We start from the raw sequence: 13,319 nt of genomic DNA, 5'->3' as shown, positions 1-13,319 counted from the left end.
TCTTCCAATTTACAAATCTATATACATCCTTTAACTATATAAGATTGTCATTTTATGAAGTGTAAAAAAAGTACTCTAGAAATGTCTACAGAAATTTATTGTACATGTAACCATAAATTGTATGTATTGTGTTACTTTGTTTTCATGGGCCAAGTAGAGTTTCTATAAACTAGGAAGAAAGCACTAGCTAGAGACCTAGAAGGGAGATATCCACCCAAAGATGGACTTCGGTTTACAATCTTTCAACGGCCTGTTAACTGCTCTTGGGTGATGCACAAGCTTCTTCCCATGACTGCATGTCATTCTGGGATCTAGCAACTGTTCCCTCTCCAGCTCAATCCACTGTTCTCCCTCATGTGCATCCCCATGGCTGCAGCTGTGCCATGCCCAGACTTTAGAAGAGGCTTCTTGCAGGCAGTCACCCAGCAAATCTTTACTGGGTGCCTATTCCTGTTGTTGTTAAGAGGCTCAGTTGTGTCTGACTCTGTGAACCTACGGGTTGCGGCATGCCAGGCTTCCCTGTCTTTACCATCTCCCGAAACTTGCTCAAACTCATGTCCATCAAGTAGGTGATGCCATCCAACCATCTCGTCCTCTGTCTTCCCCTTCTCCTTCTGCCTTCAATGTTACCCAGCATCAGGATATTTTCTGGGTGCCTATGCCTACCAAGAAAAGACTTGCTTAGTGGAAGACAAACATTAAACAAATGTTTACCTATACCTGGCTATCTGCAGGACTGAAGAGGGCAGGCGGTTGGTATTATGAGAACTGACTGTGTGCTACTACGAAGTAAAGAGTAACTCCAAGATGTGCACTTGGTAAGCTGAAGCAGGACAGCCCATGTTCGTAAGAGGTGAAGCCCTAAAGACTCAGCGGAAATGATTCCTCCAAGCCGAGAAGATGTCTCAAAGTGACTGAGAGATAAACGTTTAGAAGGAAACAAACAGTTGCAGACAGGTATAGGAATGTTTACAAAGGATTAGAACTATGCTGCTGCTGCTGCTAAGTCACTTCAGTCATGTCCGACTCTGTGCAACCCCATAGACAGCAGCCCACCAGGCTCCTGTGTCCCTGGGATTCCCCAGGCAAGAACACTGGAGAGGGTTGACATTTCCTTCTCCAATGCATGCATGCATGCTAAGTCACTTCAGTCATGTCTGACTCTGTGCAACCCAATGGACAGCAGCCCACCCGGCTCCTCTGTCCACAGGATTCTCTAGGCAAGAACACTGGACTGGGTTGCCAGCAAGGAGATCAAACTAGTCAATCCTAAAGGAAATCAGTCCTGAACATTCACTGGAAGGTCTGATGCTGAAGCTGAAGCTCCAATACTTTGGCCACCTGATGTGAAGAAGTGACTCATTGGAAAAGACCCTGATGCTGGGAAAGATTGAAGACAGGAGGAGAAAGGGACGACAGGATGAAATGGTTGGACGGCATCACCAACTCGATGGACATGAGATTGAGCAAGCTCCGGGAGCAGGTGATGGACAGAAGCCTGGTGTGCTTCAGTCCATGGGGTTGTAAAGAGTCGGACATGACTGAGTGACTGAATTGAACCGAGAACTATGCATGTGTAAATCCTTTGGAGGGAAAAAAAAACAAGTGGCAGCCTGTTCCTGAACGCCTCTCTCTGTATTCTAACCTTAGGCCTATCCCCTTAATGCAATCAGTTCTCAGGGGCCTGGCCTCTCTAAATGGTATTCTAGCTTTTATGTTGCCACTAAATTACCTTTTCTGTTACAATCACCTCACTCCACAATTTGATCTTATGAGACATTCAAGGAGGGAAGCATGTACTGGCTTCTTCTTTCCACATTAAATGATTGTTCCCATTACTTCACAGCTTGAAAATTCCTTGGGATTTCAGTGTGTTTAGGTTAAGTGCATTTTTATAAATGATAGCTTATTCTTGTCATACTCTTACACTAGAATTTATTTTCAGCCACTGTATCCTGATTCAGATTTAGGTGGCATGGTCTCCTTTCCATTCTAATGCAGAAGTTCTAACAGCCAATTTCATCATCCATAGAGTGTCATGCCATTTTTATCCTCAAAGTATCTTTTAAATATATAAAGGAAAACACTGAATTAACTTTTTTTCTTTTTTATTTTATTATTATTTTTCATTTATTTTTATTAGTTGGAGGCTAATTACTTTACAATATTGTAGTGGTTTTTGTCATACATTGACATGAATCAGCCATGGATTTACATGTATTCCCCATCCCGATCCCCTCTCCCACCTCCCTCTCCACTCGATCCCTCTGGGTCTTCCCAGTGCACCAGGCCCGAGCACTTGTCTCATGCATCCAACCTGGTCTGGTGATCTGTTTCACCCTAGATAATATACATGTTTCGATGCTGCTCTCTCGAAACAACCCAGAGCTTAAAGATTTTTAAATTTAAAAATTTAACGTTCTTATTATACATTTAAAAAGTCAAGTCCAAAGGTTTTGTTTTAATTAAAAGAGGATATCTTAAGATTCAAAACTCAAAAGGTTAACCTATGGATGGAAAATATATTTTTAAAGAACTAAATCTTAAAATACTTTAATTAACTTGAATAGTTTAAAATAATTTAGCAGGGTTCTTTACTTAACACTAAATAATTCATTTAACATTATCCCATGAAGTGTCAGAACAATTTGCAACTGCATTTCACCACTGAACAATGTACCAAATTAAACATCACTGACCTCAACACGCCTTCAAAGTCAAAATAAGGTTTAAAACTAGGCTTGTACAAAATAATATAATGAGGAAATATTTGGTTTGCACAGCTGAAACAGCAAACTACACACAGAGGTTTGGGGCTGGACTCGGGGAAAGCTGACAGCTTTATTGTCCCAATCGTTGAAAAAACTGGCCTGGGATCTGCCTGGTGGTCCAGTGGTTATGAATCCGCCTGCCGATGAAGAGGACATGGGTTTGATCCCTGGTCCAGGAGGATGCCTGTTGTTCTAGAGGCCGTGCTCCACAACCAAAGCAGTCACCTGGGTGGGAAGCCTGCACGAGGCAACAAATAGTCCCCACGCGCTGCAACCGGAGAAAGCCTGAGTGCACAGCAGCGCGGGCCCAGGCACCCAGAAGTAACTAATCTTTTTTTTTTAAACAGATTCTTAACTTTTTTCAGAAAATTTAAAAACATGGTGTTATTTTCAAGAAATAATAATAGAAAAATATTACTATGTGATCATTTGGACACAGCTAGACCCTAATTTTACAAACCACTAAAAAAAAAAAAAAAAAAAAAAAAGTGTGGTGCTAATTACTACCACCATTTCAGGACAGTTTAGAGTATATGCCCACAGTCTTAGAAGACTAGGATGCACTGAATTACCAGTCTTTCTAGAATATTATTTAAAGGGTCAGTTTCTCACTTTCCAATCAAAGGAAAAGCTCAAGGGCTACATAACCTAAGAGCGAAAACACTAATAAAATAACCATACCAACAGACATCTATAAAGTATTTACTATGTTGTAGAAACTGTGTTAAAGCTCTTGCCTACATCTCAATCTTACCTTTTCCTTATAGAAAGCAAAACAACGGAACTCAGATCTTTTCTTTTTTTTAACCCAAAGCTTCAATCTATACACTCCCTAAAAGGCCATATAACTAAATAACATCTCTAACTAAAAGCTCATTGGGTTTAGTTCAAAACAAGTAATTCTCTTATAATAACTATAAATGGAATATAACCTTTAAACATTATGAATCACTTTGTTGTACATCTGAAACTTATATAATATTGTATAACAACTACATTTCAAAAAAAGCAATTTTCCTTTATTGGAAAGGAAATTGAAGGTACCCACCTGCTTTCAGTTAGCCCAATTCTACACACACACATACAAAAGAGCACATTCTCTCTTTAAAAAAAAAAACATTTGGTCATGCCAAGCAGCATGTAGTATCATCGTTGCCTGCCCAGGGATCGAATCCACACACCCTGCATGGGAAGAACGGAGTGTTAACTGCTGGACTGCCAGGGACGTCCAACACATTCTTCTTTTTTTTTTTCAATACATTCTTCTTTATAACACTGAAAAAAAATTCCTATTTCATCAATGTCACTAGCTACTGGCTATAATTATGGTTCATAATCCACCTTATTAAAGTCACTTAAAGATCTTCATTATAGTGTATTACAATCTACACACTGTAATGGGAATTCAGTTCTCAAATAAAAAAGTAGTATAAACACCCTCCAAATATTTTAAATGTCAAAATCTAAAACAATGAAAAAAAGCCAAATTTCTATTGCTCTAAGCTGTTGGCAGACTGGGGAAGACAAGTCTACATATTTTATTCAATTAATCCTTCATTGATCTCACTTAGTGCATCTTATGTAAAAGTAACTCAATGAATATCGGTTAAAGAAATGAACAAATGACACCTTTATTGGACAATTATATCACAAGAGAAAAGGCTGAATCCCGCATTAACAAATTCCATAGTAACACCTCATTATATACATAAAGACTATTCTCCTGCCTAAGCAAAAATCCCTAAGTAATACTGCCTCGCCAATCTGGTTGTCAACCACATAAAATAAGCAACTCCAAAATCACTGAAAAACAAGTGTTTCCATCAGCAACTGCCAATGTGTAGGAGTCATTTTATGATGTAAATATCATTACTTTAGCATTCATCTGTCCTTTGTGCTCCAGCTGCATTTGACTGCAATTTATGCTATTCTTAAAATGACAGGTTTCACAAAAGAAGGTAAATTATCTTACGATGTTGATTTCATTTTTGAAAAGGAGGGAGTAAAGCAGTGAAGGAGGTAAACAGTGCTTCCCAAAGGGGAGCAGGAGGCTGACATTTGCAGGGTGAGCAAGAGAAAAGTGTCCCTGCAAGGAGAAGCAGGAACAGCCAGAGCGCTGGGGCTGCCTGTGAGCGAGAGGACATCTTCTGGCCCCAAGTCAGAAAACAAAACGCAATGTGCCGAAGAAGGCTCAGCTCAGAAGCCTGGGGGAAAGGCAAGGTAGGGAATAACCAGGTGATCTACTAATACCAAAAGGTTCTGACGATGCCTAGTTTTAAGACAGTACATTTATAGGAAGCTTCAACAGGACAGAGAGTTTCTCAGAGGAATAGTAATAGGATTAACAGTATTGGGTTGGCCAAAAAGTTCGTTTGGGTTTTTCCATATCATCTTAAGGAAAAGCCTGAATGGACTTTTTGGCCAATCCAATACACATTTGTTTGTTAGAATGTGGATTTGAAAAAATTTCAGCACTTGCAACTGACAAGTAATCAAACATATCTTTACCTGGAAGGAGTACTAGAAGGATTACAGAGAGTAAACATTAAAATTAAGTAATTTAAGTGACTTACAAATACCTGTTAATTATTTTAAGCTTCATGAAAACAGGGACCTTGTTCATATTCCCAGGGCCTAGAAATTAGGCATGCAATATAAATGTTTTAAATAAGCAAGTGAGGGAAAAAAGAAGAGAAGAAGCAAAGTTTTAGGCTGCAATTAATCAATAATGGTAATTTGGATGTCATATCATAAGATTTACAGTAATATAGAGAAGGAAACGGCAACCCACCCACTCCAGTATTCTTGCCTGGAGAATCCCCATGGACAGAGGAGCCTGGTGGGCTACAGTCCATGGGGTTCCAAACAGCTGGACACGACTGAGCGACTTAAGCTCAGCACAGCACATGCTAACATCCAGATCTGCCATTTCAGAGAAGAGACTAAAACACATAAGGCTTAATTTTCACTCTGCAGGAAAAACCCAACAAAGTGAAAAAAACCCTCCATTATCCACTTGCACTAGCTAATAGAGCAGCCACTAGTGACGTGCAAACTTCATTTCCTCAGACACGTCAGCCATGTTAAGTGTTCAACAGCCACATGTGGATACCGTACAGGACAATACAGACAGAATACTTCTTTCATTGGTGAGGGAATGAAAATTCACAGCAGACTTTGCTTGCTCCTAAATTCGTTACAAACAACAGTCACCCACAAGCTTTTGGTATGTGTTGGGTAAGGTAAAACAACGAGAGCATAATGAAGACACTTTGTAAGTGTCTTGGTTTTGTTTTTTTAATTCCTGCCTAATTTTTGTTTTACAGCCAAACACTGTAAGACTCAATCCCTTGTCAAATCGTCATTTCTCCAGGAAGAGCATACATCACACCAACATTTCAGAGAGGATCCTCCATTAGCTAAAAGATACAGAATCTCCACTCAATAGTCCAAAATATAAGTATCTGACCCAAAGGCCAGAATATTTTTACTACCTTATGTAATTTCCTTTTCTCTCATATTCTTGCGTTAAGTAATCCACTTATTACCTTAAACTTGAAGGCATGTTCAGTAACTACCTTCAGGCTGTTTGTGTTAGTCACTCAGTTGTGTCCAGCTCTTCGTGACCCCGTGACTATAGCCCGCCAGACTCCTCTGTCCATGGGATTCTCCAGGCAAGAACACTGGAGTGGGTAGCCACTCCCTTCTGCAGGGGATCTTTCCTAACCCAGGGATGGAACCCATGTCTCTTACGTCTCCTGCATCGCAGGCATCACCACCTGAGCCACTACGGAAGCCCGCCTTCGGCCTATGCAGTGGCGTTACTTCCCAGTCACCAGCACTCTGGTCGTATCCAAGTACCACACGGATAACCGAACTGGAGGAAGGGGGTCAGAAGACAGCACACACAACCGGTTCTTGTGAGTCTGGGAATCAAAAGGGTACCTAAGATTTACACTGCCTGGAGTTTTTGTTCAAATAATTATGAACTTTGGTTTGTGGCTCAGATCATGAACTCCTTATTGCCAAATCCAGACTTTAACTGAAGAAAGTGGGGAAAACCACTAGACCATTCAGGTACGACCTAAATCAAATCCCTTACGACTATACAGTGGAAGTGAGAAACAGATTCAAGGGATTAGATCTGACAGACTGCCTGAAGAACTATGAACTTTGGTCACCTGCAACTTATTCACTACAATGTGTTTTTTCTTTAGACCATGTCAAGCATGATTTCTTCTACCATCTCCTGAAAGCAAACTGTTTTTCACCTTGGAAAGACCGTATTTCAACGTAAGTGTGTGTGTGACGGGGGAAGAACAAGGGCAGGCAAAGCAGAAGGGGGTGCGGGCAGAAGGAGGAAACAGCGTTTGAGGTAAAAACCTTTACTGCTTCTGCTTTTCCTGTCAATCAAACAGTTAACATTTTAGTACAGGCACAAAGTAGAAACTCAGAGGAAAAAAGTTCAGCAAACCAGGGATCATTTGTTAGTTCTCAAGACATGTCCAAGTAGCTACTCTTGAAAATTACCCTAAACTTCAATGGATGATGAATGACAAAAATACTTGTTTCATTTTTAAGAACTTTTATTTCCTTTCTCCATACTCCAAGAAAAGAAAAAATCTAAATACTTTGCTATGATTCCCAGAGTGGTGGGTAAAAGCTTATCTGTCAAAAGGACTAGGAACTGTACTTATAACTCAATACAGGCGGCCTTCTGTAGCTGAGGATGCAAAATGTGCGGATAATAAGGTCCAACTGTATTAATACCATTTTATTTAAGGGACATGCACATCTGTGAATTTCATTTTGTGTAAGAGACATGCACATCTGGAATTTTGGTGTCTGCAGGGGGTCCTGGAACCAATGTCCCATGGATGCCCAGGGACGACTGTATTCAAAAAAGCAACAAAGAAATACCTTTTTAATTCAGATTCATGCTGATAATTTCCCATTAAAAACAAAAATCAAAGATTAAAGCAAATGTATGGCACCCAAAGTGGCTCTGAACAATGCTTAGTTTAGACAAAATGTATCATACACCATGGCATGGCAGGATCTAAAACCAGACTCTGGTTTTACGGTCTAGTTCTACTACTAGGTGTTACCTTGGTCAAGTTAACCAATCTCTTCAGCACTGTGGCACTCTCATGAGAAAAAATGATAATTATAGCAACAGAAATATGCGAGATAATCTTTAAACACTTATAAGTGGCTTGTCCCAAAGTACAGTTCAGTACCTTTTATTATTATTTTACTCATTGTAATAAAACAGTCACACTAAACAGAAATGTATGGAAGTTATTTGAATAAGCACAACTTTTAATAATAATCTGCTTCACTGATTAGATTTTAAAACCAAGATTTATAGAAACCATCTTCATCCTTTATCCTGATAGGGGTATCTGGCTACATCAGATAAAAAGCACTTTCTTTCATTGTCTTTGATGTCTTCAAGAATAAGAAAATTTCTTTCTAAATGTCATTCAGCTGCGGGTAAAACATGTAATGCTCATAAAAGTGCTAACTAGAACAAATTATAATTAAACCACAGCACCAAAAGGCATATTAAAAATCTGGGAGTTTACAGTTTTGGGTAACTGTTTATATATCAGAATTTTTTTAAATTTACTGAATTTTAGATGCAGTCAAAGTATTTTTGGAGTTAATCCTCAGGGCACTCAAATCAGTCTCTCATAGATGACTTTCAACCAGCAGTGACTAGAACATGAGTCTTGAGTTTAAGGAAAGTAGAAAAATGCACTTGAGCAGAATATCTTAAGTTACATAGATAACACATAACCATTTAAAACTAAACAGTTTAAAAAAATCTTTTCCCGTCTTCCTCATATAAAACGTGATTACAGAAGGTTATATATTTTTCTTCCCAGGAGACAGGGTCACTTCCAGACCAACTGTAGAGTGGATACAACTGAACAAAGTATCTGTTCCCCTCCTTCCCTTTATCTGTTTCACTTGGCCCTCTTTTTTGCTGCCTGGACATTTTTAGTTGGTTTTCTCTAGATTTTTTTCCATACAGCTTTAGATTATTTCACATGCACTGTTTCACTTCATCGGCCAAAGAGGTTAATGCTTTCAGGGGACATTAAACAGTAACTCTTGGGCCCCTTTCTGCCCATAACATCTAATGATTAGCTGAGATTTTTATGTCCTTTAACTGCTTGGCCCAACACTTAAGCACATTGGCCCGCACAGACTCCTGTGCGAGGTGGATCCACGTAGACAGCGTGTAGAGATCCTGACATCATCACTTCACTCGTGCGCTCAGATCTCGCCACCCACCCCTTCTCCCAGATCCCTCTCCTCTACAGAGGGCAGCTGTTGCCTCCATACTGATTCGAGCTCCTGCCTGAGCTTCCCCCCAGCTCAGGAGCTGACTGCTGTCTTCCGCGTCCTTGTGGAGTCCCCATGAACAAGAGCCCATAGGACCCCACAGGACCCCACAGGGATTGCGACTGAGACGACGGGAGGAGGGAACTGCCGGCCAAGCAGTCACTGTGGCAGCTCAGGGTGCGGTCCTGGCGCCGTGGAGCCCTTGAATATTCTCAAATCACACCATACACATCCGGATTAAAAACACCTTAACAGTCAATTATTTAAGAAACAGAACACAAAAGCCTTTTCTTTTCATGAAGAACTGAAATATATTCATTAAGTTAAACACCTTAATAATCAAGTATTTAAGAAACAGAATGCAAAAGCCTTTTCTTTTCATTAAGAATTGAAATGTATTCATTAATTTAAAGTTGAATTTGCTTTTGAGAGCTAGAAGTCTCATACAGGTTCTACTTTTGTGGATAAAATGCTTTAAAAAGTAGAAGAGAAACTGCTAGAGATGACCACTCATATAATAAAACTCAAGTTTCATAACAGAAACACTAATGCTCATGTTACCACACTGATCAAGCGCTGAGAGCAATCATTACCCTAATATTCTCTATGCTCACAGTTTTGGCAGTTCATGTTGCCAGCCCTCTCAAGAGACATCCAGCCCCCACTTCTGTAAGCGTCTAAGACTTCTTACCTGCGGACTGATAAATAGGCTTCCGGCTAGGTTATCATTTGGTGAGGAACTGTGAACACTGACATGAAGTTACCGAGCAAATTTTCTTTTATAGAGCTTACGGATAGATGTATTGAGAACTGAATATATCATTTTATAAGTTTAAGAAAATAATTTTTCTTGCTATTAGTAGAGAAGAAGGTATTATAGAAATGTTTCAGTCCTGGTTTTTCTAAATACATAAAACACTATCTTGTTCAAATCAAGTCTAGGTTTTTTATAGCTGGGCTTAGTACAGAGGCAAAAAACTGAGCATATAGGAAAATGGTTTCTAAACAAGGTGTGGGCAAAAACAGTCCTGATGCTTTATGGATTCAGACTCTATGTGTCATTTTACTTGCACTGCTAGCGCTATTTAAGAGTAGCTTCAAATTTTAGTCACTTATGGTCTTTAACTGCTATAAGACATTAGGGATATCAGGCTATTCTTCATGTAGCTCCTATTAGTCAGAGAATGACTAGTATCATGGGCCCCAAAGAAATGCTTAAAAATACTTTCTGCATCATCAACATGCATGGATGATACAAGTTATTACAGAGGCTATGACAAAATCCATTTTATTTTGCTAAACTGTTTATATAATGATCTGAGTCATTATTTTTTGTAAGTGTTGCTTTGATAGACATCCTGAATGAGGCTGAATAGCAGTAAGGAAACAGACTCTTGCTTTATTTCTCCCTTTGTGGTAACAGTTTTATGCCAAGCTCTTTCCCCCGCATCCCTCCAGTGTTGCTAGCTGAAGGTGAGGGCAAAGTCTGTGTCCATGGAAGGTCCACAGGTAACACGCTCAGACAGCAACCTTGGTGCGCATCTGTGCTCAGTTGCGTCTGACTCTTTGCGACCCCACAGACTGTAGCCTGCCAGGCTACTCTGTCTATGGAATTTTCCAGGCAAGAGACTGGAGTGGGCTGCCACTTTCTTCTCCAGGGGCTCTTCCTGACTCAGGGAACGAATCCACGTCTCCCGTCGGCACTGGCAGGTGGATTCTTTACCATGGAGCCATGAGGGAAGTCCTTAGATCCCTCCAGTGCTGCGGGCTAAAGGTGAGGGTGAAGTCAGTGTCCACGGAAAAATCCAAGGTAACATTCTCAGACTGCAACTTTGGTCTCCTAGTGTAATTCATTCAGTAATTGAGTTGGGCAGGAAAAAGTGAAAAAAAAAAAAAAAAGTATGTATATGTACACATATATATTTGAATGAACACATTCTAAAATATACTAGTGCTTCTTCAGGTTCAATATTCAGAGCCAAGAAAGAAATTAGTCAGGATTTGTTGAGCTTGCTGCATTTTTATACAGATCAAGATGATAACTAAAGGGAAGTGGGCATCTGTGGGTTTCATTCATTCATATATGAGGTAGGGGTTAAAGTATGGAGTGTGTTTGATAAAATGCAATTGAGGTGTGAAAAGAACTTGGTGGTTTTAAGTGAGCTTTTACATATTCTACAACAGATGGTACAGCAATAATTTTTTATCATTTAAGATGAGATCAGATTCTTGAAACTGTGAATTCTATCACAACAGGCTACACTGTCTTGTCCAAATAATGTGTATTAGAGGATGTGTATTTTCTGCAAGGTGCATGTTTTCACTATGTGAAATCTGAAGAAAACACATTTTAAAACTGGAAACAGATTTCTGTAGCTGTTAGTTTCAGTACTGACTGAAGGAGCTTAAGAGTGGGTGTGTAGGAGGGGAAACAAACGAGGTAATGCGGTTCAAAGAGGCCGACCTAACAGAAACCTCACAATAAAAGACTGGAAAAATTCCTGTGACAAGTACTTTCCCATTTTCATATTTATTATACTGCAACTTGAATACTTATAACCAGAATTATTTAAGATGGTTTAAAGCTAAGCATCCAAGATCATCAAGCAGCCCTAACTGCTAACCTCGGCTCTCTTTCTTTTACTCCTAAAATTATTTAGGTTAGGGATTAAGTAAGCTGCTTATGATGACAGACACAGCATTTCTCTAGCCAGTCCCTGTGATATATACTGCAAGTATGAATCATTTTTCCAAATTAAAATGTCTATGATCCTATGACTATGTGATGGGTGCCAAGAGAATACAACAGTGGAATCAAACAACTTCTATTCAGCAAATTTTAAAATATCGCCCTGCAAATTTCCAGTTGCTTCTGAGGAAAAATCAGAAATATTAGCTGCGTATCATGTCAAGCTGTAAGAAGCTACCCAGGCACACACGAACCAAGATACTGTTGCTATGGAGACTAAGCAACTCTAGCAAATGGCTACTTCATTAGCGACTCCATGAAACCATTAATGCTGGAATAATAGATGGGGGATATCTGGCAGGATGTGGCCATCAGTGTGGGCTGGGATTCAGAGAGAATTTCTGAAAATATAAGGTAACTTTTAACACGCTGTTTTGGCAACCTCTGAAAAATTAAAAAGTGAGATTAACTAGAACCAAATGAAAGCTGGGGGGAAATGAGAAGAGTGGTTGGGTTCACGAGTTTATGTCTAGGACCAGCTGCGGTGACCCTGACGTTGATCGGAAAAAGGGAGTCATTTAGACTATCATAAGGGATGCCAAAGCGAGAAAGGACTCCCTACTGAATCACTGCTTCAGACTTTCCACTGTGCATGGGGTTCAAGGCCATACGGTCTCACTTCTCTCCATCAAGAAAATGAATGGAAAGAGGGAAAGAATATTTCTGCCTATATTTCAGCTTTGAAGAATTTAAACTTTACATCCAAGAATGAAAATAAAAGCTGGATATGAACTTCTGTAACACAGTGACAAAAGATTAATGCTAAAATTAGATTTATCTCAAAGAATTTAAATCATCTAGCATTCTACATATTCTTACTCTAATCTTCTAAAAACAAAGGCTACATACTAAAAATCCCCAATGTTTCTGTCTTTTCTTCAGGAATTTACATTGCCTCTAAACACTTTTAACTGACACTATATAGGAGCTAAATATAAAGATGTGCTTCTATTTTTTATGTTAGTGATATAAATATATAAATTTATCATATTAAGTTTATTACAAAAATGATGTTAGTTATATCCTGACTTTTTTTAAATTAAAATCTTTCTATTGACGTATAGGTGATGTACAATATGATATGTTACAGGTATACAATATGCTGATTCACAATTTTTAAAGGTTACACTCCATTTATAATTACAAAATACTGGGTATATTCCCCTGCCATACAACATACCCCTGCAGCTTATTTTAAACTTAATAATTTCAGATCACCAGCCCAGGTTGGATACATGAGACAAGTGCTCGGGCCTGGTGCACTGGGAAGACCCAGAGGGATCAGGTGGAGAGGGAGGTGGGAGGGGTGACTGGGATGGGGAATACATGTAAATCCATGGCTAATTCATTTCAATGTATGACAAAAACTACTGTAATGATGTAAAGTAATTAGCCTCCAACTAATAAAAATAAATGGAAAAAAAAATAAACTTAATAATTTGTAT

The 13,319-nt window shown here is 39.2% G+C and overlaps 1 protein-coding gene across 1 annotated transcript in view; it reads right to left on the bottom strand.

Annotated features, from left to right (window-relative positions):
• Positions 1–13,319, bottom strand: part of GTF2F2 (general transcription factor IIF subunit 2) — a 136,336-nt gene that overhangs the window by 28,773 nt on the left and 94,244 nt on the right. The gene's annotated exons all lie outside the window — the stretch shown is intronic.

Source organism: Odocoileus virginianus, chromosome 8 (genome assembly GCF_023699985.2).
Source record: "Odocoileus virginianus isolate 20LAN1187 ecotype Illinois chromosome 8, Ovbor_1.2, whole genome shotgun sequence".
Classification (NCBI taxonomy): domain Eukaryota; kingdom Metazoa; phylum Chordata; class Mammalia; order Artiodactyla; family Cervidae; genus Odocoileus; species Odocoileus virginianus.
The sequence above is the reverse complement of the archived record's forward strand: the minus strand, read 5'-3'. Positions and strand labels throughout refer to the sequence as shown.